Source organism: Pinus tabuliformis, chromosome 8, assembly GCF_031772625.1.
Source record: "Pinus tabuliformis cultivar Carrire ecotype Pingquan chromosome 8, CPIR1, whole genome shotgun sequence".
Taxonomy (NCBI): domain Eukaryota; kingdom Viridiplantae; phylum Streptophyta; class Pinopsida; order Pinales; family Pinaceae; genus Pinus; species Pinus tabuliformis.
Window position 1 is genome coordinate 39767144 of NC_142294.1, and position 27064 is coordinate 39794207.

Sequence of the window (27064 nt, forward strand, 5' to 3'; positions counted from 1 at the left end):
CTGCTCCTCTTTCGACTCTTTCAAGTCTCTCTACTTCCTGTCTGGAAGTTCTTGGTTGGACTCCCTTTGAGCCTCGATTTCCCTTCTGGAATCCCTCTGCCAATCCTCAACAACAACCCCCTCCTCCTTGGTCTTGCCCTGTTAGGTACTGTTCTGACCACAATACCCCACCAGCATCGCTCCGCAACTTACCCACAGCCTCCTATGCCCCAACAGTCTGAAGGTTAGAGCCTCTAGGCTTTGCGCAATCCCAGCACCGACACAATCTGCACCTCCTGGCCACAGCGTCAATCCTTCCTGGATAAGAAAGATGACCAGGCACTACGTAGGTCAGGTCTGCTCCTCTCTGCCTCCGCGTTAATCCTCCTCCTAGCTCGAACTGATGACGCAGGCTCTCTGCGTCACCCCTTCTTTGCTGCTTTCTGCTAGGAACAGCTTCTATCACTCGGGACAATTGTTTCTGTTGTTGTTGCTCTGCTAGGCTGATGCCTTTAGTTATCCTGTGATCTGCAACCACGCTCTGATACCATGTTGGAATTTCTAAGTCTATCTGTTAGAAATTCTTCCTGTACTATCTGATTTATTTCTTCCTACTTGTTCAGTTACTTAACAAGTTATTTACCATGTAAATACTGAAAATAAATACAAGTACAGTATCAACACATACAGATCATCAACTGAAAGAAAACAAGCACAAGTGACACCGTTGTTTTTGGACTAATGTCCCTAGAAAAACCCAATGCGGGAAAACCGATGCAGCTATCAGAGGGTTTTATTATTAAGTAGTTTCAGAATACAATCTGGGTGCCAGAAATGGCTCACCCAACAGAGAATGCCCTCGGCAGTAGTACCTCTCAGTCGAAGACAGATATTCCAGCTAAATCACCAGATGAATGATCCCACAGCAACACTGCAACACTTTTGTTGCTCTTTGTCACCTTGATAGGGACTGCATCACCCTATCCAGCTCTCTAGCTCCAATCTACCCCACAAAATCTCCCAGTGTCAGCCTCTAGGGTCTGCGTCAGCCTCTCTAGCCTAGCATCAGTCTATTTGGCCCAGCGTCGGCCTCTCAGGGCTCTGTGTCAGCCTCTGCGTCTCCCACGTTGGCCCTCCTCGAGCTCTGCACAACTTCTGGTTGCCTCTACGTGGCTTCTGGCTGCCTCTGCATGGCCTCTAGCTGGCTCTGCGTCAACCCTCTCCTGGCTTCTTCGTTGATGCTCCCGGTACTATCTATGCCTCTCTAATACTGTATTCACTACCCCTTAGCTGCAACTCTGATCACTCCTTCGATTTCCTCATCAAGCCCTGCCCCAGAAAATCGAATTCTTGATCAACTCAATGTATTCTCCAACTGACCCTCAAGCCTCCTCTTATACTTTTCTCGTTGGTCCATCAACGGCCGAGATTAAATCTCTAATCAACGGCTAAGATTAGATTTGGCTTGATCCATGACTTTTGGACCATTCTAACTCAGTTTTATATTAATTCACATTAAAATTTTTCCTAAGTTTAGACTTAGGAACTCCATTAAAAATATTAATTATTTTAATATCTCCCAAACTGGTTAGATTCTGCCCAAACCATTTCTGGGTCTTGGAGATCTCATGTGCTTTAGCCTCTCCACCAATTTTCGTGGCTAGAGCACATCTGATGCTACCCCAAATCAACAGATTTTAGGAAACCCGTGTAATTTGTAAATATTTTTACAAAACACATCAGCGATTTGTTTAGTTGTGTCTTTCTTTTTAATAGCCATAAAGTGGGCATACTTAGTGAGCCTATCGACTACTACAAATATTTTATCCTTTCCGTCAGATGCAGGTAGTCCTTCAATAAAGTCCATCGAAATCTCCTCCCACTTCTGATTTGGAATGTGTAGTGGATGTAGCAATCTTGGAGTTGGAACATTTTCACTCTTGTTCCTTTGACAAATATCACATTCTACAACATATTTCTGAATTTCCTTGCTCATACCCTTCCAATAGAATGACTGTCGGATGTTGTAGTAAGTCTTGTAGAATCCGACATGTCCCGCTGCAGGCAAATTGTGAGACTCTTTTAGTATTCTCACCTTAAATTTGGATGCGGGTGTTAGGTAAATTCTACCCTTGTACCATAAGATGTCATTCTTCCACTCGAAGTTGGTATATTAACTAATATTCTTAATCATGGAGTCACAATCCTCATCCTTGGCATATTCAGCGTGTATTTCGTCCAACCATTCCGGAACAACTATCATGGCAGCACATGCTGTGTGGTCGTCAACCTTACGTGAGAGCGCATCAGCTACGAAAATCTCCTCGGACTCACTGTCCCTACCCCTCACTCACTGCTTCAATCTATGGCTCTTCGGCAACTGACTGATGCTACCCAGGAAATTGATACGCCAAGGAAATCGAGTTTCTAGTGTTCTCAAGTGTATTCTCCAAGTGCCCATCGACTTCATCTTATAATCCACTGTCGGGGCTCCAACGGCCAAGATTAAAACTTAATCGATGGCTAGGATCATCTTGGAATCGATCCGTGTGAGTTTCTAGATGATTGTCACTTTGACTTAATTAATATTGATTAATTAACCAGTTTTCCTAAGTTTAGACTTAGGAAACATTAAAAAATTGGTTAATAATCTAATTAAGTCACTTCTAGGTGGAATTTCCAGAAACAATTTATGGTCTTGGAGATCTCATGTATTCTAGCCTCTCCACCAAATTTCGTGGCTAGAACACATTTGATGCTACAAAAACTAACATGGGACACAAATCTAGCATGTGGGAAAAAGTCAAACATGAGCTCAACCCCTTATCCACGGCCATCACCGTGGTTCCTATGGGCCCTAGATGAGCCCTCTTGATCATTGAGGAACCCATCATTGTCCCAACCCCTGGTGGGCAATGAACTGCCCCACCTCAAGGGGTATCCATTGCTACATATTACACACCATGCTCTCCATCCCCTAGAGCCCCGGGCAGTTATGAAGAAAAATCAATCAAAGGCAAAAGGCATATGAAGAAGGGTGGAAAAACAAACATCAAGGTAACTCATGTACCACAATTTGCTCCCTCCTACACTCATATACCCAAGTGTGGGCTTCCCTTATTATAATTTATAACTACCCTTGACATGTGGTCTAGATGATTCCCTTGATCCCCACTCCATTTCATTATTATATCATTTGCCACCTATCACTTAAAGGTTGTACCATGGACATGTCACCCCCTTTACATGTTGAAACCACATAATAGAATCCTTGGTTAACCCCCTATTAAGCTTGGAGACACTTGTACATGCCAAAGCACACTATAGAAGGACAAGCCACCATGAAGTGCCCCATTTATTACTTGACTATTCTAATGACCTGTTGTATGGGAGGGCAAGGGGACGCATTGGATCTTATGCAGGATTGCAGGTGGTTCTTCATTTGGGGCTTGGTCACCCTATACGAGGTCCTAGCCCTCCAGAGGGCCACATTGGCACTTGTAGGGTGAACGTTGAGAGCCATGGGCGTCCACCATACTAGATATCACTTCATGGATCCCAATAGCACTCATCAATGGCTCGTGTTCCACCTTTGGGATGAGGATCGATGCACTTCGTTCACCATGCCAGTCGGCCCCACAATTGAACCATACACTTGGCAAATGTTCCAGGATGTCTCCCGCTGCAGAGGGAGGGCTTATGTCATTACTCCACCCTTAAAAATCGTCTGCAACCATATTCTATTCATTTGGAGACCCACGAGGACGTCCTTGTGCCCCCACACCCACTTGGGAGCACCACAGGTTCTTGTTTGGAGAACAAAGGGCCAACCCCTTGTCCACTATGTTTGGAGTCCATTTCTACATCATGGCACCCCTTGGACTTCATTAGGCATCTTCAAAGGCCCAATGACTTACTTTGTTGATCATTTAACCCTCTTGAGAGGTTTATCTTTACATTATTGAGCTATTTAGCGGGCTTGTCACCAAAAGCATTGTTATCATGCACATTATTTTATTATAGGAGCTAAATTAGGCCAATTTAGAGAAATCGAATTCATTAGAGAGTCTATAAATACAACAAAAGATGGTCAGGACACACAAATTTAGCACATGGGCAAAAGCCAAACATGAGCTCTACCCCTTATCCATGGCCATCACCCTGGTTCCTATGGGCCCTAGATGAGCCCTCTCCATCATTGAGGAACCCATGATTGTCCCAACCCCTGGTGGGCGATGAACTGCCCCACCTCAAGGGGGTATCCACTACACATCATGTTCTCCATCCCCTCGAGCCCTGAGCAAAAGACATATGAAGAAGGGTGGAAAAACAAAGGTCGGGGTAACTCATGTACCACGATTTTCTCCCTCCTACACTCATATTCCCAGGTATGAGCTTCCCTTATTATAGCTATCCTTGCACCTTGACATGTGGTCTAGATGATTCCCCTGATCCCCACTCCATTCCATTATTATATCATTTGTCACCTACTACTTGAGGGATGTACCATGGACATGTCACCCACTTAGGGTCCTTGGTTAACCCCCAATTGAGCTTGGAGACACTTGTACATGCCAAAGCCCACTATGGAAGGGCATGCCACCATGAAGTGTCCCATAGATCCCATGACTTCTAAGCTTTATTACTTGATTGTTCTAATGACTTGTTGTATGGGAGGGAAAGGGGACGCATTGGATCTTATGCAGGATTGCAGGTGGTTCTTCATTTGGGGCTTGGTCACCCTATACGAAGTCCTAGCCCTCTAGAGGACCACATTGGCCCTTGTAGGGTGAATGTTGAGAGCCATGGGCCTCCACCATAGCAGATATTACTTCATGGATCCCAGCAGCACTCATCGATGGCTCGTGTTCCACCTTTGGGATGAGGATTGATGCACTTGGTTCACTATGCCAATCGACCCCATAGTTGCACCATACACTTAGCAAATGTTCCAGGATGTCTCCCGCTGCAAAGGGAGGGCTTATGTCATTACTCCACCCTTACAGATGGTCTACAAGCATATTCAATCCCTTTAGAGACCCATGAGGACGTCCTTGTGACCCTACACCCACTTGGGAGCACCACGGGTTCTTGTTTGGATAACACAGGGCCAACCCCTTGTCCACTATATTTGGAGTCCATTTCTACATCATGGCACCCCTTGGACTTCATTAGGCCTCCTCAAAGGCCCAGCGACTCACTTTGTTGATCATTCGACCCTCTTAAGAGATTTATTTTAACATTATTGAGCTATTTGGTGGGCTTGTCACCAAAAGTATTGTTATTATGCACATTATTTTATTTTAGGGGCCAAATTAAAGAGTGTATAAATACAAGTGAGATAATTCATTTTCATCATCATCACTTGGATTGGATTTGTATCTCTTATCAGATTTTCACACTTTTTGTTGGGATGAATTTTTGGAGCTTTTCTTGATGCACTATGATGTTTGGATTTCGTTATTATCTTTGGAGCTTCTCTAATGCGAAGTTGATAAATGGATATACTCTCTCTCTCATGTAAGTTGAAATTTTGAAGTTATTCTTGTTATTTTACTGGCTAACTATGTGTATGTTGTTATCTTTATTCTTGTATGGGTTCAATGTAATGTGAAATTCTATTGGGACCTTGAATAAGTGATTAAAAGCATGCGTTGACCTTTGAGGGATTGGGTGAATGTTCCTAGAGGCACCTCTTAGGTTAAAGACCTTGAAACTTCTTCTCCTTCACAAATTTGAAGTATAAATCTCTATTGATCTAATTGTTGCCAATTAGGGCTCCTTAGCTACAAAATTTCATGATCAATTAGGGCTCCTTAGCTACGAAATTTCATGATCTATGTGTATCTTGACTCCATTATGCCCAAGCAATAAGGCACTGATCCTCATATCCCTTTGGTGGTCAAAATAACATTTATTTTCTTCATTTCTTCCAATTCTGGGACTAATTCCAGAAGGTCTGCTAGGGCATCACACGAAATCATTTGTAGCCATCCAAAACCCTTGAAAATTGGTCCACAACTGCACTGAGGTTTTCTCTAGAGGCCCTCCCAACTTTAAGCAAATCCGATGTCGAATCTCGAGATATTGCAAGCCCTAGTCAAGGATCATTTCTTGCCCTAGGTTTCCCTTGGCTAGTGACCTCATTTGGATCGTTGCATTCTATTCCAAGAAGATTTGTCCGTTGATCTTCTTCTCTTCCACAATTAGGTTAGGCCCCTCCTTGAGTGACCAATTCCACTTGACCTAATTTTGGGTCGACTTGGTCCCTCCTTGTCCCGCAACTTTGTAACTCCAATTCCGCAAAGATCACATAAAGACCAAGTCTCCATAATGATTTCTAGGCTTAGGAAACATCTCTTCAAGATACATCCCCAAACCCTAGCCTCGTGAATCGTATCCCTTCCTAGAAAGCATATCACCACTTGAAAACAAAATTTTCACAAAGATTTCTAGGATTAGGTATCTTCCTTACAAGTCTTATCCTCAAACCCTAGCCCTTGAAATCCCCTTGGCCCTTCCTAGGGAGCCTTATACCTTGTTTATCAAGCAAGAAAACCATATAATTGAGTCTCTCTTGTGAATAGGTCTTAGGGATCACTCCTCATCCTTTCATTGACTCATTCATCTAGTGATTCCCTTTATACTGGCTCTCCTCCCATCGGTGAAAGTCTGTAAAGAGCAAGGAGCCTTAGTTGAGGTGATAGTGGGCTATCATTCCATTGTTGCCCTTGACTTAGTAGTTGCCCGTTTAGGATCCCCTCCTAGGACCCCTGCTAGTTTAAGCGATAACAATTACCTCTAGCTGAATGGTGGTATAACACTTCCTTCCATACGGCAACAAAAATGACCCCATTTATGGCACTTTATGGATATCATCCACCGTCCATCACAACATCTTTAAGAGAAAATTCTAAGGTTCAAGCAGTGGAAGATAACATCGAGTATCAACAACAAGTTCTCCAACTCTTAAAGGATAACCTCACTCTAGCACAGAATCGAATGAAACAACAGGTAGATCAGCATCGCAATGAAAGAAGTTTTGATGTAGGCAACTGGGTATTTTTACGGCTACAACCATACAAACAAATGTCCCTCAAGCAAGCTAAGAAGGATAATAAATTATTACCCAAGTACTATGGTCCTTACAAGGTGTTGCAAAAGATTGGTACTATGGCATACAAATTGGAGTTGCCTGCATCTTCCCAAGTACACCCAATTTTCCATGTTTCATGCTTAAAGAAAGTTATCAGTGACAACCTCCCAATTCAAACAATATTGCCAAAACTTGACGAAGAAGGAAAAATCATATTGGAGCTTGAAGCAGTCACGGAAACAAGAACCCAACAGCTACAGAATCAATCAATTTCAGAGTATCTCATTAAGTGGAAGAACTTACCCGAGCATGCCTACCCTCAAATCCATACGACTGTACGAGATCCGTTCAGACTGCGGTATAGATTGCTTTGTTGGGTTGTTTGGTTGCTCTTGTTCTTGTTGCTAACTAGTTGCCTATCCTGTTGAACTCTAGTTGCCATCTCCTTGCTGAAACACTGTTGAAATTCTCACCAATGGCTGAAAATCAGATCTCTGATTTTCTCCTTCACTCACGTGACTTGTGAAATGAATGTTCAATGTGTCTTTGTCCTTTCCCTCTCTTTCTTTTATAACTTTGACATGAGCCAAAAACCTAATCTTCAACAGTTGAGATCTAACTGTGAGATCAATGGCTCTCTTTTAATTAAATTATTAAGTGACCCACTTTAGTCACTTTATTAATTAAAAATCACTTTAATAAAAGAATGTTCACTTTATTAATTAATTAATAAAGTGAACTTCTGAAAAAAGTATAGGATACTTTTAATGTTTCCATAAGTAGACACCCTCATGGAAATACCTGTCTAAGCTATACACACTAACACAATCAAAGTACTTCACACAAATATCATTTTCTGATGTCTTAGCTTATGATTGTATATAGGTTACCATACTTAGGTATGGGAGGGGAGGGTTATCACATGACCCTTTTAGGTGCTTCCAACCTTAAGGGGAGGAACAGTTCCTAGGTTGACCCTTCAAATGATAGGTGCAGGGGATAGTTGTTATGGCTTGGGGTTTACTTCATGAAAGGTGTCATAGTCTTACACTAGGTTATGTAGAACCATTATCCATGAGTGCCTTCATAGAGAGAACGCTTAGCTACTTGAGTTACCTTCCCTCACCTTTGTTTTTCCAAGCCCCCTTATATACTTTTTCTTCATTTGATATGGCTTGTTTAACAAGTTTCATTGATTTATCATGGAATAATGATAATATAATCCCTTTTAACGATGTACAGTTTATTGTTTCATCAGGGTCAAGATGTTCACTGAGAGTTCCTTTTATTTTGATAGGCATGATATGCATGGACACTCTTGGGAATGAGTGGCTATATAATAGTGGGTAGAGCTCAAGCTATAATTGGTTTTTGATTGTTTTACATCCCTTGCCATCCTTTTGCATTTTAACACTTGCCTTATGTTTTTTCTTTTCTTACAGCTGCTTCAACCTCACGTATTTTTAGCCCCTTATTCTCATAGGACAAGGCCAAAATGGAACTAGCAAGAGCGACTGAAAACACCAATCAAAAGATGGAATAACAAAATGAGGGGAATGATGACAAGTGTTAAATATGAATAACATGGAACGCTACCATCATCAGAGCCTCCTATTTGTGCCCCTACTAGACAATGAAAGAAAGACCCTAAGGAAGGTCACACTAGTCTAAGGGCAAATGATAACAATCAAGGTGAAGTAAGGGAACAAGTACACAACCAAAAGCAGTCTATAATCCAATTTTAACCTGTGATCCATACTAGAATGCCTTAAACATTAAATTAAAGCACTTGAATGCAAAAATGGTTAATGTACCTCAAAATAGATGACCCGCCTTCATCAAATGAGTAGGCTGGACTAATGAATGTACTGACCAGAGAATGGGTGAGAGGCATCTGAGGCTGGCTATCTATGGATCATGGTAGGGGCTGCTGGCTGGCAAGCTGCATCATAGGAGAAAAATTCTCCTAGGGTTACCCATAGATGTGGATGGGTAACAGTGCCAAACAATTTTTTTCTTGTGTTAGATGGACTATTGATAATTAGATCAATTTCGGCCAATAGGCCAATTCAGCTTGGTCTTAGGTTGGTTCTGTTTTGTGTTGATGTCCATCTGAAATTATAAGTTGTCATCATTGTTTAGATTATAATGTGCATTTGAATCGTAGATCTAGATTTACACAGTCCAGTTTCTTCCTTCCAAATTTAAACCTTTAAATTCTACGTGAAATATTACTAGGTTAATTGGAGCTCACAGATCTTTGGCTTTAAATTTTTTCCTTCCCCATAAAATTTACTATTACCTCACCTCACGTCACACCCGCAGTTAGGTCCAAATCTTTCTGTAATAGATCGCTGGGCAAATTAGGTTTGCTGGATCAATACCCTGCGGTGGTTTTGATGTCAGGTCCATTTGGTTCCAGTTTCTTGAGATTTGGTTTAGTCTATTGTTGGATTATTGATCTATTTTAATTCTATCCATCGGACTTTTCGATCAACAAGGGGTTTTATAATTTTCCCCTAGGATGGCAGCGTTTTTTTGTGTTCTTTCAAAATGTTCTGTGTACATTATTGTTTCATTGATAGAAAATCAGAAGCATATTTTCGCACACACAATGAGGAAAATATGCAGCATAAGTTTAGAGAGGTTATTTGCAAAAGCCACCAAACTCCTGCATTAGAAGCTTATTTGGGACTTCTTTCGTCTTTGTAAAATAATTTATTTCCACTAAACTAATTTGGAACAAAAACAAGCTTGAATGAAATAAATAAAGATATATTCGGTAAGGTTCATCATGTCATTAGTTTCTAAAAACGCTACAATAATCTAGATAAATGCACTCAGTTCTGAATGTGCAATATTTCTTTAATTCAAAATATTTATTCCATACTAATGAGATTTATTTCATACCAAGAAACCCTTGAATTATTCTTCAGCAGAAACCTTCAAATGTCAACAAATCCCTGAAATAGGTGCACACAGTTCTCTAAATGTATATAGAGGGAGAGAAAAATCACTATCAAGTATTTGAGATTATTTCATCTCCTCTATTCATGTTTGCTATCTTACATTGATTGTGAAGTTAGGCCTGGTCCATAACAGCATTAAGTTTCAACATATCATGATCTTTAAACAAATAGGCTAGGCTCTGCACATAAATATAAACCTCTTATATTAACAAAATGGTTCATTGGTTGTCCAATGCTTCTCTGTGAGACGTGTTATATGAATGTTTTCGTGCGATAATAAACAAAGTAACAGTGCAATAGGCAGGATAATCTGACTGACATAGCAGTGTTAAGAAATCATTGACACCAAATAACCCAAATCTAATACCTCTAGATAGCGGTAAAAGGATCTGAAAATAGTAAACAACTTCATAGACCTATACATGGTTGGAAGATAAGACTGAACAATTCCCCAAAATGTTTTCGACCGTAACTGGTGAGGAGAAGACCTGTCCATTATAATGGTTGCCTGCAGTGTCCATTGAAATATTTACCCAAATGCAGACCTGTTCACTGTAATGGCTGCAGTGTCCATTGAAATATTACCCCAAAACTTCAAATTATTCTCTTGTCAGCATAATGTATTCATCTGCCATGACATCCAATCCAGCTTCCTCCTTTCTGAAATTCTACACATAGCTCAGAGTGCCTGGTAACATCATTTGAAGAAGAATTAAATGGTAGAGGGGGTGCTTTCGCACCTGTACATATTGTCATAATTTTTGAATTTCAACTGCATAAAATTTTTTTTTTATCTACACCCTTTACAGTGAATATTTCACTCACCCATCAGGTAAATAGTCAGAAGAAAAATACACAGGAAGACAGACTATTCTTATGAGGAAGAAACACATGAAGCAAAGGAAAATGAGCATGAAAAGATATTCCAGAAAGAAGAACAAGGATGTCGAGCCATGGTTTTTGGACTTGGGTTTTCCGGAGGACGCCATGGCTTCTCTAGTATGAACATAGGTTAGTTATCAGAACGATCGTGTGCAGCAGTTGCTACCCTGTCCAAGTGACTTTAAAGACAGGACCAACGAAGGCAATGAAAATCCATGTGACTGTAAATACGGACTCAGATTGCGTACGTGATGGATAAGGGATGGTTATTTATTATGGGTGTCTCTTACTTTCGGTGTGGACCCTTTATAGTCCTAAAATATATCATAAATGGCATCAGCTAACAACAGAGACGTGGGCATGTGTAACTCCGTGAAAGGGAAGTCAGAGAGAAAGCAGTAGGCATTTATAGCTCTAAGCAAATTAAGAAAGTTTGACACGGATTGACACGGATTGGAAGTAGGAAAGGGTCACGACTCACACCCAACAAAGCTGGGTAAGAATCTCTGTATTGACTCGGTTAGGAAGTAAATATAATAAATCCCTCTTTATATTAATAAAATAATAATAAACGTGGAAAATGTACCCACCCACTTTATATCATATAATAAATTATTTTATTTATTAAAAATGAAATAAATTTATATATTAATCTATTTAGAAATCTTGACTTGATTTATTAAAAATTAGATTTAAATTTAAATTTTTATACCATGTTTTAAACATGGTCAATAATAATTATCAATGGAATATATCTTTTAATTTATTTTTTTGTTTTTCACTTATTCAAATATGTATTTCTCTCTTTAAATTTTGTTGACCTTTCATCTTTTGATCCTTCATAAATTTTAAAAAAGTTAATAATTTTTAATATTTTTAATATTTTGCAATTAGGTTAGTGTTTCATTATTGAAAAGGTTGATCAGCGTTTATAGTAAAATTTGTTTTCTAGTCCCTGAAGATGGGTGGAGTGTCCACTCGAACGTAAGACAAAGAAAACCTCTATACACTTCATATTTGTTAAGCACATACATGACGGCAACAGAATATTAAAGATAAGCATGAGAGTCTATCTATTATTAACAAATGATATACATTTATAGTACATTCTTATGACCTTTGGTTTCGTATTCCAAGGTCTATTGGACTTCCTTAGACTATTCAACTTCCACACCAACCCTTAGAGGATTAGGTGTCCAACATCCCCCCCCCCTTAATCCGAAGGGTTATGTATGAGTCTAAGAAGAGAGCTTTAATACAAAATGTGCAAAAATGCATGGCAGCACTAGGCTGAATGTGCTCTCTGAAATGTTGGTATAAGGGAGGTGGTTTAAGGATGACCACCAACACTAGAATGCTTAGTGCAGTTCCCAGAACTCTTCCAAGTTTGGCATGAAGCTCAGGTCTTCTACTAGAGGAAGTGCTCATGATGTTTTGAAGAGGGAAACCTTCAACCATGAAAGGGAGGTCTCACCCCACATAAAAGGGAGAACCTCAACCTGAAAAGGGAGGTCTCAACCTGTGATGGTTTAAGGATGACCAACAACTCTGGAATGCTTAATGCAATTCCTGGAACTCTTCCAAAACTGGCAAGAAGTTGAAGTCTTCTGCTAGAGAAAGTGTCTCCAATTCTTGGAAGATGCATCACCAACTGAAGGCATGCTCAAGGGAATATTTGTCTTTGGCTACAACTTTGAATCTAGTATGGCAGGTTGTGGCTCAGACTCGCTTGATGTAGCTTTGAAGCTTGTAGATGACCATCATTTTCCCCCCTGTCAGATACAAGGTGAGATGATGGAGAAAATTCAACTGCAAGATTGTTCAATACTCTAGAACAAGTTCTGACATATGACTGGAATATCTTCTTGGTTGTTGATGCCCATTGCCAAGAAGCGATCCATCCAATATGAATCTTTTTTCTTGTAGGAGATTTGTTTCTAAAGCATTTGTTTGAAGAATGATTGGTTTTATGATAGTGCTTACATGGATGAAGATCAAAATAGTGATCTTTCATATGGCCAACTCGGTCACAATGTTGGCATTTCACAATCTGTTGTTGTTGTTGTGGAAGAGGAGCAGAATCTGGAACAACTGAAGGTGAACTGTCATGAAGGAATCTAGCACTCTGAAACTAGATGGGCTTTGAGTAATCTGGAATATGAAAGGAAACTTCCTTGTCATATCCAAGACCAGTTTTGTGCTTGTTGTGGCAAGCTCTTCCCAAGGTCTGATGACCCAACTTGGGAAGTGCAGACTGAATTTCTCCATCTACATGTACAACTACTGCTTCATTGGGTACTAAATCTGGATGAACTTCAACAATATTGACTTGCTGCTGATGGGAGTTTATCTCAATGCTCTGAACAGAATAGTGCTTACGATGTTGTAGCTCTTCTTATTGTTGTTTTGTCTCAAGCTGCAAAAACTCAATATTCTCCTGTACATTTTGGAGACAAATTTTAATCTTGGAAAAAAAGGTTTTGTTGATTTTAACCATCTCATCAACAATGGAATGTATTAAATTATTCAGTAGTTTCAATACATCATCCATTCAATCCATTTCAAACCAATATAATCAGAGAAATGATGTTATCTTCAACCACAAATTGACCTATAAAATGATAAATAGTTGCAACTATTAGATGAGTAGCAAGGTACCAATATCACCAAGTCACTGTAGCAGACAGCCCAGTACTAATTTCAACGCAGCAAATGATGCTTCAATGCACTTACTTTTCAAATTACTCACACTATGCAAAAGAAGAGCCAATCTTCTACTTTCTTTGCAAATGAGATTTGTCTGATAGTTATAGAGCCTACTTACAAAACATCTTTTCATTCAAATTACTCATGGCATAAGAATTCATCAATGCACAAAGCTTTCGTAGGAGTATACACAGTCTTCACAAGTTAAGGTTTAATGCTCCTTTAATAAACTCTATACAAAAACGTTTGATTTAACTATCCAAAGTCTGCACCTTTATAAACCTTTGAGCGGAACCTTATATATCCTTCATCATCTTTGGTTAATTCTTATTACCCACGCATATTAACCATACCATAGATTTTAGACTTTGGTTAAAACTCAACTTAAACCATAGTACATTAATCCTGCTTATTTCTATTATAATTCCCATATAATAGAAATATTTCATAAGCTACACTTAAACCTTACCTTTCTTCCATTCCACAAACCTTTGCACATATATCAATGCTCTCCTTAGCGCATTAAATCTTCGCCATCGATCTCATTCCTCAATCTGATGGTTATCGCACAATAACTCGTGCCAACTAGCCTAGCCAATCTCCACCGTTTATTTCTCCTACCTCAATCCAACGGTGATCGCGCCATATCGCGCGATAACAAGCACGATAGTTAATACTCTGAAAGCACGCGAGAAAAGTTGTTTTGGGTGTGCTACGTGTCAACCCCTCAGGTTAATCGCGTGAATTTGTAAAATACCATTTACCATTTTGAGACCGCACGAGATACTACTTACCACTTTCATAGACTGCTCCATTATTTTGTTGTCACGTGGCTTAATCTGATCCCTTCACTTCTTGACTTTATTTTGTGTGATAAGATCTCTGTCGATCTTATTCTATCAATCTTGTACGTGAATCTGGTTGATCCAATGGTTCCCATTCTTTGTTGTTTAATTCTTTCTACATCGTTGATCTTCCGTGTGTGACTTGACTTTGCCTCATTTGTACTTGTATACAATGCCACTCTACTACCTCCGCCCTGTCCACCAAAGGTAGTTTGTCCAAATCCCGGGCTGCCAAATTTTGGAGTTGTTGATTGAGCTCCAAAAGCTGAACTCTGACCAAAAGGAGATGGAGTGCTTCCAAATGTTGTGCTGCTCCCAAACGGTAGAGTAGATGTTGCACCAAATGGAGTAGAGTATACCAACGTTATATGTGGAGACAACATTATATATGGAGACAACGTTCTGACTGGATGGAGAGCGGTAGTGTTTGGTGGTAATAATTGTGCATATAGCGTTGAAAGAGCAGCCAGTGGAGGCAGAGAATCCAAAGATGGAACTGAGGAATGCCAAGAGTCGTTTGTAGTGGGAGGAGGTATGGTAATGTGGAGAAATGGTATGGCATTAAATGAATATACTGCAACTGCAATAACTGTGCATATCTGTGGTAATAACAAATGGCGTGCTAGTTTTGGTTTCAATGCACAACGTTCAACCTCCAGCACAAGTCTAGCTGAGAGAGGTCAACCAGACAATGTACGGTATGAAATAGGCATGCACACAATAATAGCATTTCTATCCGCAACATGTTATTTTCCCCTGAGGGTCCCGCTTGTCTGACCAATCAATGTCAATCCCTTGTTGACTTCTCCTTTTATCAAGCACTTCAATCCACGTCATTGATCTCACTTCTCTAGATCCAACGGATATCGCGTCATCCGCTCACCAACTAACCTTGACGATCTCCACTGTCGATGGGACCCGTCCAATCGAACGGTTGTCGTGCAATCTCGCGTGAAATCTTGCACGACTGATATCTGGTCGAAAGCACGCAATAAAAGTGGTTTTCTCGTGTTATGTGTCACCCGCTAAGGTTAATCGCGTGAAATTTAGGAATACTATTTCCAGCCTTTAAGGCACGCAAGATACCGCTTACCACTTGCCGAATACTACCCACATGCTTAATTCATATTTTAATAAAGACGCTTAAGCTCAATATTAATCATTAATATTAATCGACTGTGATATTCAACAAAATGGAAATTACAGAGTCTTGGCCCTCTCGACTGGATTACAATAGTTTGCCTTACCTTTTCAATCCCTTCAGTATTTTTATAATTGACCTGTGTAGCTGTGAGAGAATTACAGTGAAATTACTCAAAACCCTTACCATTTCTTTTATCACTCCTAATTCCTTTTCCCAGCTCGTTCCCTTCATTCCTTCTGCGGCAATGTCGAATATCATTTCTTTCCTCAAAGCGAAGATGTTGAAATTCTTCTCCTTCTAGTGCCAGGAGGAGTGTTGTCACCATTTCTCATGGTCATGGCTGCAATGATTCATTCTTAGTCGGGATTGGCGTTCCATTAAGATCATGGCAGTATCCAGCGTTCTTTTGCTTCCAAGATTTGATGTTTCTTCTTCCCGTGCAACTTTTTCTTCTTCTCCAACAGGCATTGAAAATGGTTTTGGTGGAATTCAGCGGTTGAATATACAAGGCTTCACAGTTTTGTCTCGAAATTCTGGAAGATTATGGAGAGCGAAGCATAGGTTTTACAATGCAGTGAATGAGACTAGGCATTAGAATGCAGTGAATGAATTAATCATATTCGATAACTTGCAAAGAATGGAACAATGGCAGAGGTTGCAGCTATAATTTTGCTGAGAAAACATTCATGAAATGCAGAACTGATGCCAAAAATGACCTGCACAAAAAGGCCATAAAACAAATGGCTCAAATTGGAGTAGTGCAGGAGTACAACCGCTCTGATACCATGTTAAACACATACATGGCGGCAACAAAATATTAAAGATAAGCATGAGAGCCTATCTATTATTAACAAATGATATACATTTATAGTACATTCATATGACCTTTAGTATCGTATTCCAAGGTCTCTTGGACTTCCTTAGACTATTCAACTTCCACACTAACCCTTAAAGGATTAGGTGTCCAACAATATCCATATTTGAAAGTCTCAAGTAATATGAATAACTGTAGAAATTGTTTTGTTTTAACACAATAATAATTATTATAAAAAAATTCTAGGTAAAGATGGTTTTTGAAGAGTGTATGAGATGTAAGTGTGTATTAATTTTAATGGATTTTTGCATAATTGAATAAGTGTAATATGCATCGTTGTTGTTAAGTCCTTGCCTCTCATACAAAAAGTAATTGATAGTAATTATTGAATACTTAAACAAATTCATAAATCTAATGATGAAACACATTTTGAATATGAGGAAGGCACTTAACTGAACTAATTAATGGACTTGATAACCTTGGAGCCAAATAGAGATAGGTGCATAGATAACATAGATAGGTGCATAGGTAATTTTGGATGAAACATGGGCTCTAACATCATCATTTGTTACAAAAGTTAAGACTTTATTGAGATGTGTTTGTGCACATTTTATTCCATCTTTAGCTTATAAGACTAAATAAGGAGGATAAATTAAGAGAAATTACAATGTCTAGTATCTTTATATTAAATAATGTATATATATGATATAAATAAAATAAATATTTTTTTTTAAATCTAATTATTGTAACAAACTATTTATTTAACTTTAAATTTATATTCATCTTAATTCATCAGTAAATAAATAATCTATGGTAGAATTTCTATGTCAGAAAAATCAAATTGATATGAAGTATATGTTAATCGTGTGGCAAAGGATTCATATGTAATAAAATATCTACTATAAAAAAATTATAATGTCTAGTATATTAAAATAAAAATAAAAATTAGTTATGTAAAGACTAAAGTGTGAGTACAAAAGATTCATAAAATATATATATATATATATATTTTTATCTCTTTGTATTGTAGTGTTGACTTCAATTTTTTTTTATTTTATTTTTTATTTTTTATTTTTTATTTTTTATTTTTTATATTGCATCACAATTAAAGTTTATTGAGGAAAATGATTGAACCAAGTCCATTCAATAATAAAATGAGTTTCCATGCTTCGGAAAAACTCGAAACGTAATGGCAATTTTTTTTGGAAAATAAAATATTAATTATGGAAAATTCCATAAATTTAGAAAATATATATATATATATATATATATATATATATATATGAAGGTTTGCGGATTTTTTTAAATAAATTTTAGTTCTCAAAATTTGATTTTAAAACTAGTCACCCAACAATCAAAAATAAAAAATTCAATATTTAAAAATTCAGAAAAAATAATAATAATAATAATAAAAAAATCAATTGTTTAATATTTAATTTTCCCAAAACTTTAATAAACTTTGGAAATAGTTTTTAAAAATTTGCAAATTATTTAAGAGCCATAGCATTTTGACTCAAACTAATTACAAGAAGTACAATAAGTAAAAGGTTATTTATGTGTACATATTAATTTTAATGGATTTTTGTAGAATTGAGATAAGTAAAAGTTATTTATCATGTTTATTTTGTGGTTAAGAATTTTTTAATTATATGTTTAAAATTTATTTTTAGAAGTTTTGGTGCTTTAAGAAAGTCTATGGAAGTCTTAAAAAACATGGCTAGGAACTTTAGGCTACATGAAAGCATGGACAAAAGGAGGAGAGCTTGTTGCTCCATCCAGTTCATAAGGGTTAGGGAATAAACCCTTAAAAGAAAAATATTAACACAAGGACATATGGGGCTTTAGTTATGTGGAGAGGTGAGCGAATCAAAAGGGGATGTTACCTTCGTGCTTTGGACAAGTTAAAAAGTAGTACATGAAAATAGACCATGTTAAAGGCTAATGGAATGATGCAACTGAAGGTGAGTGAAGTCTTAGGGGAACTTGTTGCTCCACATTCACAAAAATCCAAGCATGTAGAGGAAAGGAAAGGAAAGGACCTTTGATATCCACCCACCATGCTCCACATTCTGTGACAAAAGAAAAGAGCATACACAGAAACACTTGTGGAGTAAGCATAATATATGCTTACACCTACGTCAACACTCTCACTTAATAGAAGGTGGAGGTTACCTCATAATAAATAAGGTAGTAGTGTACTTGGAAGATAACATGGCCACCCAAGCTATCAACACGTGTACACTTCAACCATCATATGATGCCATGTGGATGTGAGTGAAAACCCAAATTGTTTGTTTCTTACATCATTTGAAACAATGAGTAAACATAAAAGGGTGTTGAAACTCTGTAAAATGGTTTGTAGGTTATTGGTTTTTTGCATTTATATGGAATGGATCAATGTCATCTATTTGGTACTTTCTTGGTCAAAAAATTGTAGGAATTGGCTTGCAGGTCCCATTTTAGATGCAAGTCCCTCTTTAGTAATTTGGGGTTAGCAACTTCTAGAGTTGGTTTGAGGCACCAAATAACACATTTTGGGGTCAAAACTTTGTGAGCTTAACTTCAACCCCATATTCTTGTTCTACACACCTAAAGCTTTCCAACCTTGTAAAAATAACCTCAATCAAAGTTCGTACATAGAAGTCATGTCTCTCATAAATTGACCTACCTTGTTGACCATCATGGTACTAAGTGGATACCAAATCAATACCCCCTTACTCACATATGAGGAACCATTCATGTGTGGACTTTTAAGAAGATTCTAGACAATTCAAAACCTTAACACTAATTGAGGGTTGAGGTATGCAAAAACTCTAACCCTAACCCTAGATGACTATTTGGCTATGTTAAATATTAGGATGCAAGGAAGAGAAGGGGTTCCATTCTTTTGGTATTGTTATTGTTCTATGGTCGAGTAGAGAATCTAGAAGTGGGATATTGAATCATAACAAAGGAGGTAGAAGATCCCACAATATTCATTTAAGCCACAACGTCCATGGAAACTCCATAGTGAGTGCCCCTTTCTTTTTTACTTGCATTTCATAATTGAGAAAAGAAGGTGCACACATCGTAATTTTTATCTCGATTTTCTCCCATATTGGGTTATCCAAGTCACATATTGTGTTCCTTTGTGTATATGTTGTGTTCATTTGCTTGTTTCTTTTATTTTGGCTTTAGTTATTTACATAATTTTGATCACTACACTAGCAAAATAAAATATAAGATCTAAGGTAAAATAGTATAAGATCTATTGTGATAAACCATTCTATCGGAATGTCCATAATGATTTACAAATCATGCATACTTAGGAGTAGTGAGGATAAACATAGCTCTAAGAAGGAAAAAGGGGTTTGAAAAAGCTTAGGACTAAGTCAGAAGAAGTTTCATGAACAACATGGACTAAGAGCTTCCACAGATTCAAATACTAACAAAGGAGATAGAAGATATTCCATATATCATTTTGACACCAATTTTCACTATTTGTAGAGATTGGGGCGATCAACTTAGAAGTGAATCAATTAACTAGATTGTGGGAGAGGTTTGATTATTGTTTGGTATGTGTTATATTCTTTTCACAACTATCCCCACACATTGTACGTTGTGTTGAGCGCGGTAGGGGGGTAACAGGGAGGCAAATCCCCCCTACGGGTTTGTAGGGGATCAAAATCCACCTACGTGGTAGTTTGGGGATAGCACCTCGAAAGGAAAAAAAAGGTGGTATTTTGCATCCATTTTTGGCAGTTTTCAACACATGGTTTTTACCTTTATTATTTTTTTGGCACATGATGGTTTTGTCCATGGTTTTCTAGTTTCAGTAAAGGAAGTATGGTTGAATTATAATCCATGGTAAATGGATTGGTGATTTATATACCACATGATACATATTGTATTGTAATACTATACAAAAGAATTTATTGAAAAAAATCTTACTAGTTTTCCTAATTTGGGTTTCGAGGATAAAATCTTTGTGTTAATGTGTGTGTTTACCATTGCATATTTTTTGTTTTATTAAGAATATTTGTGCATCAGTTAATTATATGTTGACACCTAATCATCAGGATTGGGTGAATATAATGTAAATAAATAATAAGTAATATGAACTGTCATCGGGAGATGAAGTGAACAGTCTCTCCCTCATGTATATAATAAAGACCACCCTGAAGGAATAATACACGAATCAATTTGTTTTGAGGAGTTACTGCCTAGCCTGACATGGTATCAGAGCCAACTCCCTAAATTAGTTGTAACTCCCTTCTGCCATTGTCTTGCAAATTGTCCCCCTGTGGAGTCTATCATTCTGTGCTCTATCTTCCATAATTAATTTTGCGCCATTCTGCGCTCTGTCTACCATAATTAATTCTGCGCCATTTCTGCCATACCTAAGCTCTGAAAACATTCTAAATCGTTGTTGAATGCCTTGAGGCCGTGTTGCTGCATTGAATGCCTTGAGGGAGTGCTACTGCGAGAGTTTACTGAGTGAATGGTGTGAAACGCTGCTGCGTTGATGGTACGTGAGCTCTGAGAGTATGGTGCGGCTGTTGGGTACGTGAGCTCTGCGTGAAGCATTATCTCCATTGAAGAACCCTCCATTGAAACCAGAACTATCATCCACCGAACGGTCTCTTGTTGCGTGGCCCCAAGAGCCATCGTGATGCTGTCAAGCACTTTGGAAGGAAGCCTTGTTGCGTGGCCCCAAGAGCCATCGTGAAGGTATCAAAGCACCGTAGTTCGTTCCTGCGTGGAAGGGCACCAGGTGTTCCACACAACCACACTAAACCATATGTTCGATCTTTGAGTAGGAAATTTGAGATGGCTCGTGGTAGGAGAAACAATCGTGGCTTCAAGGTCTAGAGAATCAAAGGGATTTATGGTAATTTTTTAGTCTTTTCAGTGAAGCTTTGTGGATTTCATTAGTTCTACTATTATGGTGTTGCCGCAAATTGTAAGCAGCAACTCTAGAATATAGATGTTTAATGTTTTGTTTAAAACATTCTCAGACTACATGGCAAACCATTAGGATGAGATGTTTGCCATCAGAACTGCTCTTCAGAGATAACTATGAAATGAGTACTGAGTTTTTCGACTTTGGACGCTACCTCTTGTTCAATGTTGTCCCATATTTATTTAACGCTGCCATCAAATTTAAATATTTAACGCCAATCATATTACATTGAATGTTGGGTTATCTTTAAGCGCTTCTCCTAGTATCAAAGTGCTATCCAATTGAATTTGTTGTTCTGTCATATCAAAATTTTATTTTTCCCATTAGGAGTAAAATTTTGCAGAAAAATGTTTTTGTTACAGAATGCATTCAATCATATCCATTGTGGGAATAGTTCTCACTGGCAAGGAGAACTATCCTGAGTGGTCCCAGATGATAAAACACACCGTCATTTTCAATGAGTTGTGGAAAGGAGTGTGGGTTGGAGACGAAGACAAACAGCCAGAACAACTTACATTAGACAAAGAGCTCGCCATTTGGAAAACAAGAACAACAAAGCCTACGCATTAATTGCAACATTTGTAAGTGAAGAGGTGAGTCACCATATTACGCCATTTTCAACTGCTTTCGAAGGCTTACAAAAGCTAAAAGAACTCTATGACTCACATTCTGCACTTGAAGTTGTTCAACTCATGATTAAACTCTTCACTCTTGAACTGCAAAATAATGATCCTCTTGCTCTTGCATTTGAAGTAAAGTTTATAATGCATGATATCCAAGCCACTAAATTGATCTGGATATTCCTCTTATCACTTTTCTCAAGGCACTTTATCATACTTACTCCAATTATCTTAAGGCATTGCAAGCAAATGGAAATCTTAAAGACATTACCTTTGACTCCCTTGTGAAAAAATTTGTTGAAAGAGAGAAAGCTTTTGGAAAGAAGACAACCCTTGAATCTTCTGAAGAGGCTGTGTGCCTTGCTCATAAAGAAAAGCATCATGCTCAAGATTCTTCAAGAGGAAAAGGTGGTCAAAGAGGAAGAGGAAGATATTTCAGAGGCAGGGGGAGCAGACACTCTCAAGGAGAAAAGGCAGATTTGCACTGCATACGCTGCAAAAGAAATGGATCACATGATGCCTCTACATGCAAGTTACCATGGGACAAAATTGAGCAGTAAAGAAACCAACAGAAAGGTAAAACTGATGATACAGACAAAGGTAAAGCACCTGAATCTGCTCACTATGTTGTGGCATAATATAATATTGGAGTAAATGAAGATTTATTTAATGCTTCACTTGCTTCTTGGAAAAATTATTAGTTGCTTGATTCAGGAGCAACTTGCCACATGACTCATAGAAAAGATTTTTTTGAAGAATTTACTGATAATGTTGATGGAGCAGTATACTTTGTAGACCAATAAAAAATCAAGCCATCGGGGCTTGGCGCAATCAGGGTTAAACTGCCTGGTCTTCCAGACTTTCTTCTACATCATGTTCTATATCTCCCAGAGCTCAAGAGAAACTTGTTGTCCTTAGTCCACATCCGCCAGCAAGGTCACTCCATTCATATGTTTGATCGCAAGCTTGAGGTAAGAAAAGCATCTCACCACTCACTTGTCATGAGGGGAATAAAAGAAGAAAGGCTTCTCAAGCTGCAAGGAACCTCTGCTCGTGCACAACATTTCTCATACAATTCTCATTATGAAGAAGGTACACTTCCATCAAGTTTATTATGGCATGCTAGATTTGGACATTTGAACTATGACAACCTCCACTTGTTGAAGAAAAATGGTGTTTCTGGTTTGCCTACAATTCCTTGGAAACTTAAGCCATGTGATGCTTGCATTCTAGGAAAGCATAACAAACAGTCTTTTCATGATTCACATTCAATAGCACATAGAAAACTTGAACTCATTCATTCATATTTATGTGGTCCAATGCATGTTCCTTCTGCAAATGGAAATAAATATATGATGACATTTATTGATGACTACACCAGAATGTGTTGGGTTTATTTATTGAAGAACAAATTTGATGCTTTTCAAACATTCAAGAACTTTCATAAATGGATTGAAAATGATGCACAATCTCATATTGGGTCTATTCGCATTGATAATGGAAAAGAATACACATCAAATGAATTTGAAAACTATATTCGCCAACATGGGATCAAACATCAAACAACTATGCCTTATAATCCCCAACAGAATGGTGTAGCTGAAAGAATGAATAGGAAAATATTAAATATGGTACGATCCATGCTCTTCTTCAAAAATGTAAAGATAATGTTTTGGGCTGATATTGTTCTATGTGTTGCATATATAAAGAATAGATGTCCATCTAATGCTATTAGAAACAAGACTCCATATGAAATGTGTTATGGACATGTTCCTTCGGTAAATCATCTCAAGGTCTTTGGTTCCACCTGTTATGCCTTGATACCGAAGGTACATAGAAACAAACTTGGTGCTAGAAGTTGTAAATGTATCTTCCTGGGGTATTCAAACACCTCCAAAGCATATTGTCTCTATGATGAAGTAAATAAAAATTTTGTTGTATCTAGAGATGTAATTTTTCTTAAATCATCCAAAACTGACAATGTTGTTGAGCGGAAACTTGATCGCTTGGATAGATTCACAAAAGCAAAATCATTTCAAGAATTTGATAATCAGATTCCACATCTTGAAGGGGGGATTCCTATACTAGATCAACATGTGGAATCTTCTTCTGAAGAACACTCTCCCCTGCATGAAACTCCAACAACGGATGACGCTTTAAGTGATGTGATTGATAGAATTGGGAGACTCAACCTTGATTTAGTCCCAACTCAGTCAGCGGAGCAGCCTGGACCATCTAAGAAAGGTCCCCCAAAGTGGCTGACAAAGACACTTGAAAGTGTTCATCCTGATGAGGTTGGAAAGACATGAACTAGAAATTTAAACCGGAAAAATGGAGGTGATGTAGATGACTCTAATTCACCTATTAATATGGATGTTTCTTATGATTTTGAATTGAACTTGTCTACAAATTTTGAACCAACTTCCTTTAAAGAAGTTGCTTCTCATGATGAATGGAAAGAAGCAATGCAAAAGGAGTATGATGCCCTCATAAAGAATGGCACTTGGAAGCTGGTTGATTCTCCATTAGGAATCAAACCAATTGGCTGCAAGTGGGTCTACAAGAACAAGTATAAAGCTGATGGCTCACTTGACAAGCACAAAGCCAGGTTTGTGGCAAAAGGTTTTGCACAAAAGGAAGGGGTCGATTATGAGGAGACTTTTTCCCCCACAGCAAAATGGGCTACCATCCGAACACGCTTTGCCTTAGCAGCTCAGAACAGTTGGAAATTCCATCAAATGGATGTAAAAAATGCTTTCTTGAATGGAGATCTAAAAGAGAATGTTTTTATGTCCCAACCTGAAGGATTTGCTGTGAAAGGACATGAACATAAAGTATGCAAACTTATGAAGTCCTTGTATGGCATCAAACAAGCACTGCGAGCCTGGTATGAAAAACGAACTGAGCATCTTCTGAAACTTAATTTCAAACATTATGATCTTGATGATGCAACTTTATTTGTCAAGAAAGTTGGCAAAACAGTTGTATATCTTGTGGTATATGTAGATGATCTTTTGATGACAGGGAACAATGAAAGCAACATTGCATCCATAAAGAAGGAAATGGGGAAAAGTTTTGAAATGACTGATTTGGGCTATGTTCATTACTATCTTGGTATTGAAGTAACCCGACATCCGAAGTCCATATTTCTTTCTCAAAAGAAGTACATTGGATATCTGTTGAACAAGTTTGGCATGACAGAATGCAATCCTCTTACTACTCGAATGGAACAAAACTTAAAGCTCACATCTATTGAAGGAAAAGAATTTGAGGATGCAACAAAGTATAGACAGCCTGTAGGAAGTCTCAACTACCTAACTACTACCAGACCAAACATTTCGTTTGCTATTGGAATCCTCTCCAGGTTTATGCAAAAGCCTTGTGAGGGACATTGGTTTGCTGCAAAAAGAGTTCTAAGGTACTTGAAGGGAACTCAAGAATTTGGAATCTAGTATACATAGGTGGATGACTTCAACTTGATTGGGTACTCTGATTTAGACTTCGATGGAGACAAATAAACTGGGGTATCTACTTCAGGATATGCTATGAGTCTTGGATCAGGAGCTGTCTCCTGGAGATCACGCAAACAATCAGTTCTAGCAGATTCCACAACAGAAGCAGAATACGTGGTAGCAGCTGAAGAAACAAAAGAAATTGTGTGGCTCACGAAAATTCTTGAATATTTGCAGGTAAAACAAGTACAATCAACTCCACTCATGATTGAAAATACCTCTGCAATAAAGTTGGCGAAGAACCCAAAGTTCCATGATCGAACGAAGCAAATCAATACTAAATATCATCTGATTCGACATCATGTTGAGGCCAAAACAATCCATCTTTGTCATTGTTCCACTAATGAGAAAATTGCAGACATCTTCACCAAAGTGCTTGGAAGAGAAAAGCTTGAACAATTCAAAATGATTCTTGGACCCACCAACATCCCTTTAGATTAAGGGGGGGAATGTTGACACCTAATCATCAGGATTGGGTGAATATAATGTAAATAAATAATAAGTAACATGAACAGTCATCGGGAGATGAAGTGAACAGTCTCTCCCTCATGTATATAATAAAGACCAACTTGAAGGAATAATACACGAATCAATTTGTTTTGACGAGTTACTGCCTAGCCTGACATTATACAAGGTTAAAACCTACATTTAATATCATAGCAGTTGGCTTCAATGGGACGTCTTTGTGGCAAAGGGGTTTGGCTCGAGCCTATGATTGATGTTATTATAAAGGGAGATCTACGGAAGCCATTTCTACGGTGAAAGGAAATCACAAGCAATTCAAAGAAAGAGATATAGAAATTCAATGGGCATGTCTTTGAGTGTGGAAGTTCAAAATGGAAGTTTTGCTGGTGGACAAAGATCAGTGGATAGTTGTGGATCTGAATTTTTCATCGATGGGAATGTCAATAGAAGACTAGACCAAGTTGGATTGAAAGAAAAGAGCACAATATGATTATGTCTCTTAGATTCGATATTACTAAATGTTTCAAGGGAAGCTACAAAAAAAAAGTTGTGTAAAACAAGTTAGTGTAGAAATTATGTGTAGATTTGCAGCTCCTCATTAAGTTTTAATCAAAATCACAAGACACAAACCTAATCTACTGCTCTGTGGAAAGTAATTAACAATATAGAACACAAATCGTAAACATGAAATAAGAAATAACACACATGCACACAGTATTTTTCCCAAGGAAAGCAAATTGTTAAAAACCCCAATGTCTGCTTGCATTTTTTTTTCTAAGTAGTATTGATCTATTGATATGGTACAAAAAGTTACAGAGAGACCTGACCTCAGAGATGTTAAACATCAGTCATCATCACAAAATGAAACTGTTTGTTTTGGACTGCCCCAACAGAGGGGAAACCAGTCCAAGAAGCTTTAAAGACTGCCCCTGTTATGGGGGAAACCAGCCATTGAACCAGAAAAACTATATTCAAAGTAGACCTTGGTTTTCCAAAAAAAAACAAAAGGAGAATGCAATTCTAGAACCAAAAGACAGGGACATAACCAAGAAACAGTGTGACATGTCCACCTGGTGGAGATTCAACCAGA

The 27064-nt window shown here is 38.1% G+C and overlaps 1 long non-coding RNA gene across 1 annotated transcript; it reads right to left on the reverse strand.

Annotated features, from left to right (window-relative positions):
* Positions 1-10230: 10230 nt before the first annotated feature.
* Positions 10231-11322, reverse strand: LOC149234023 (uncharacterized). Its single transcript, XR_016268204.1, has 2 exons — positions 10870-11322; positions 10231-10732 (listed from the first exon to the last, which is right to left on the reverse strand). It is a non-coding gene; the product is annotated as an uncharacterized LOC149234023 (long non-coding RNA).
* Positions 11323-27064: the final 15742 nt, after the last annotated feature.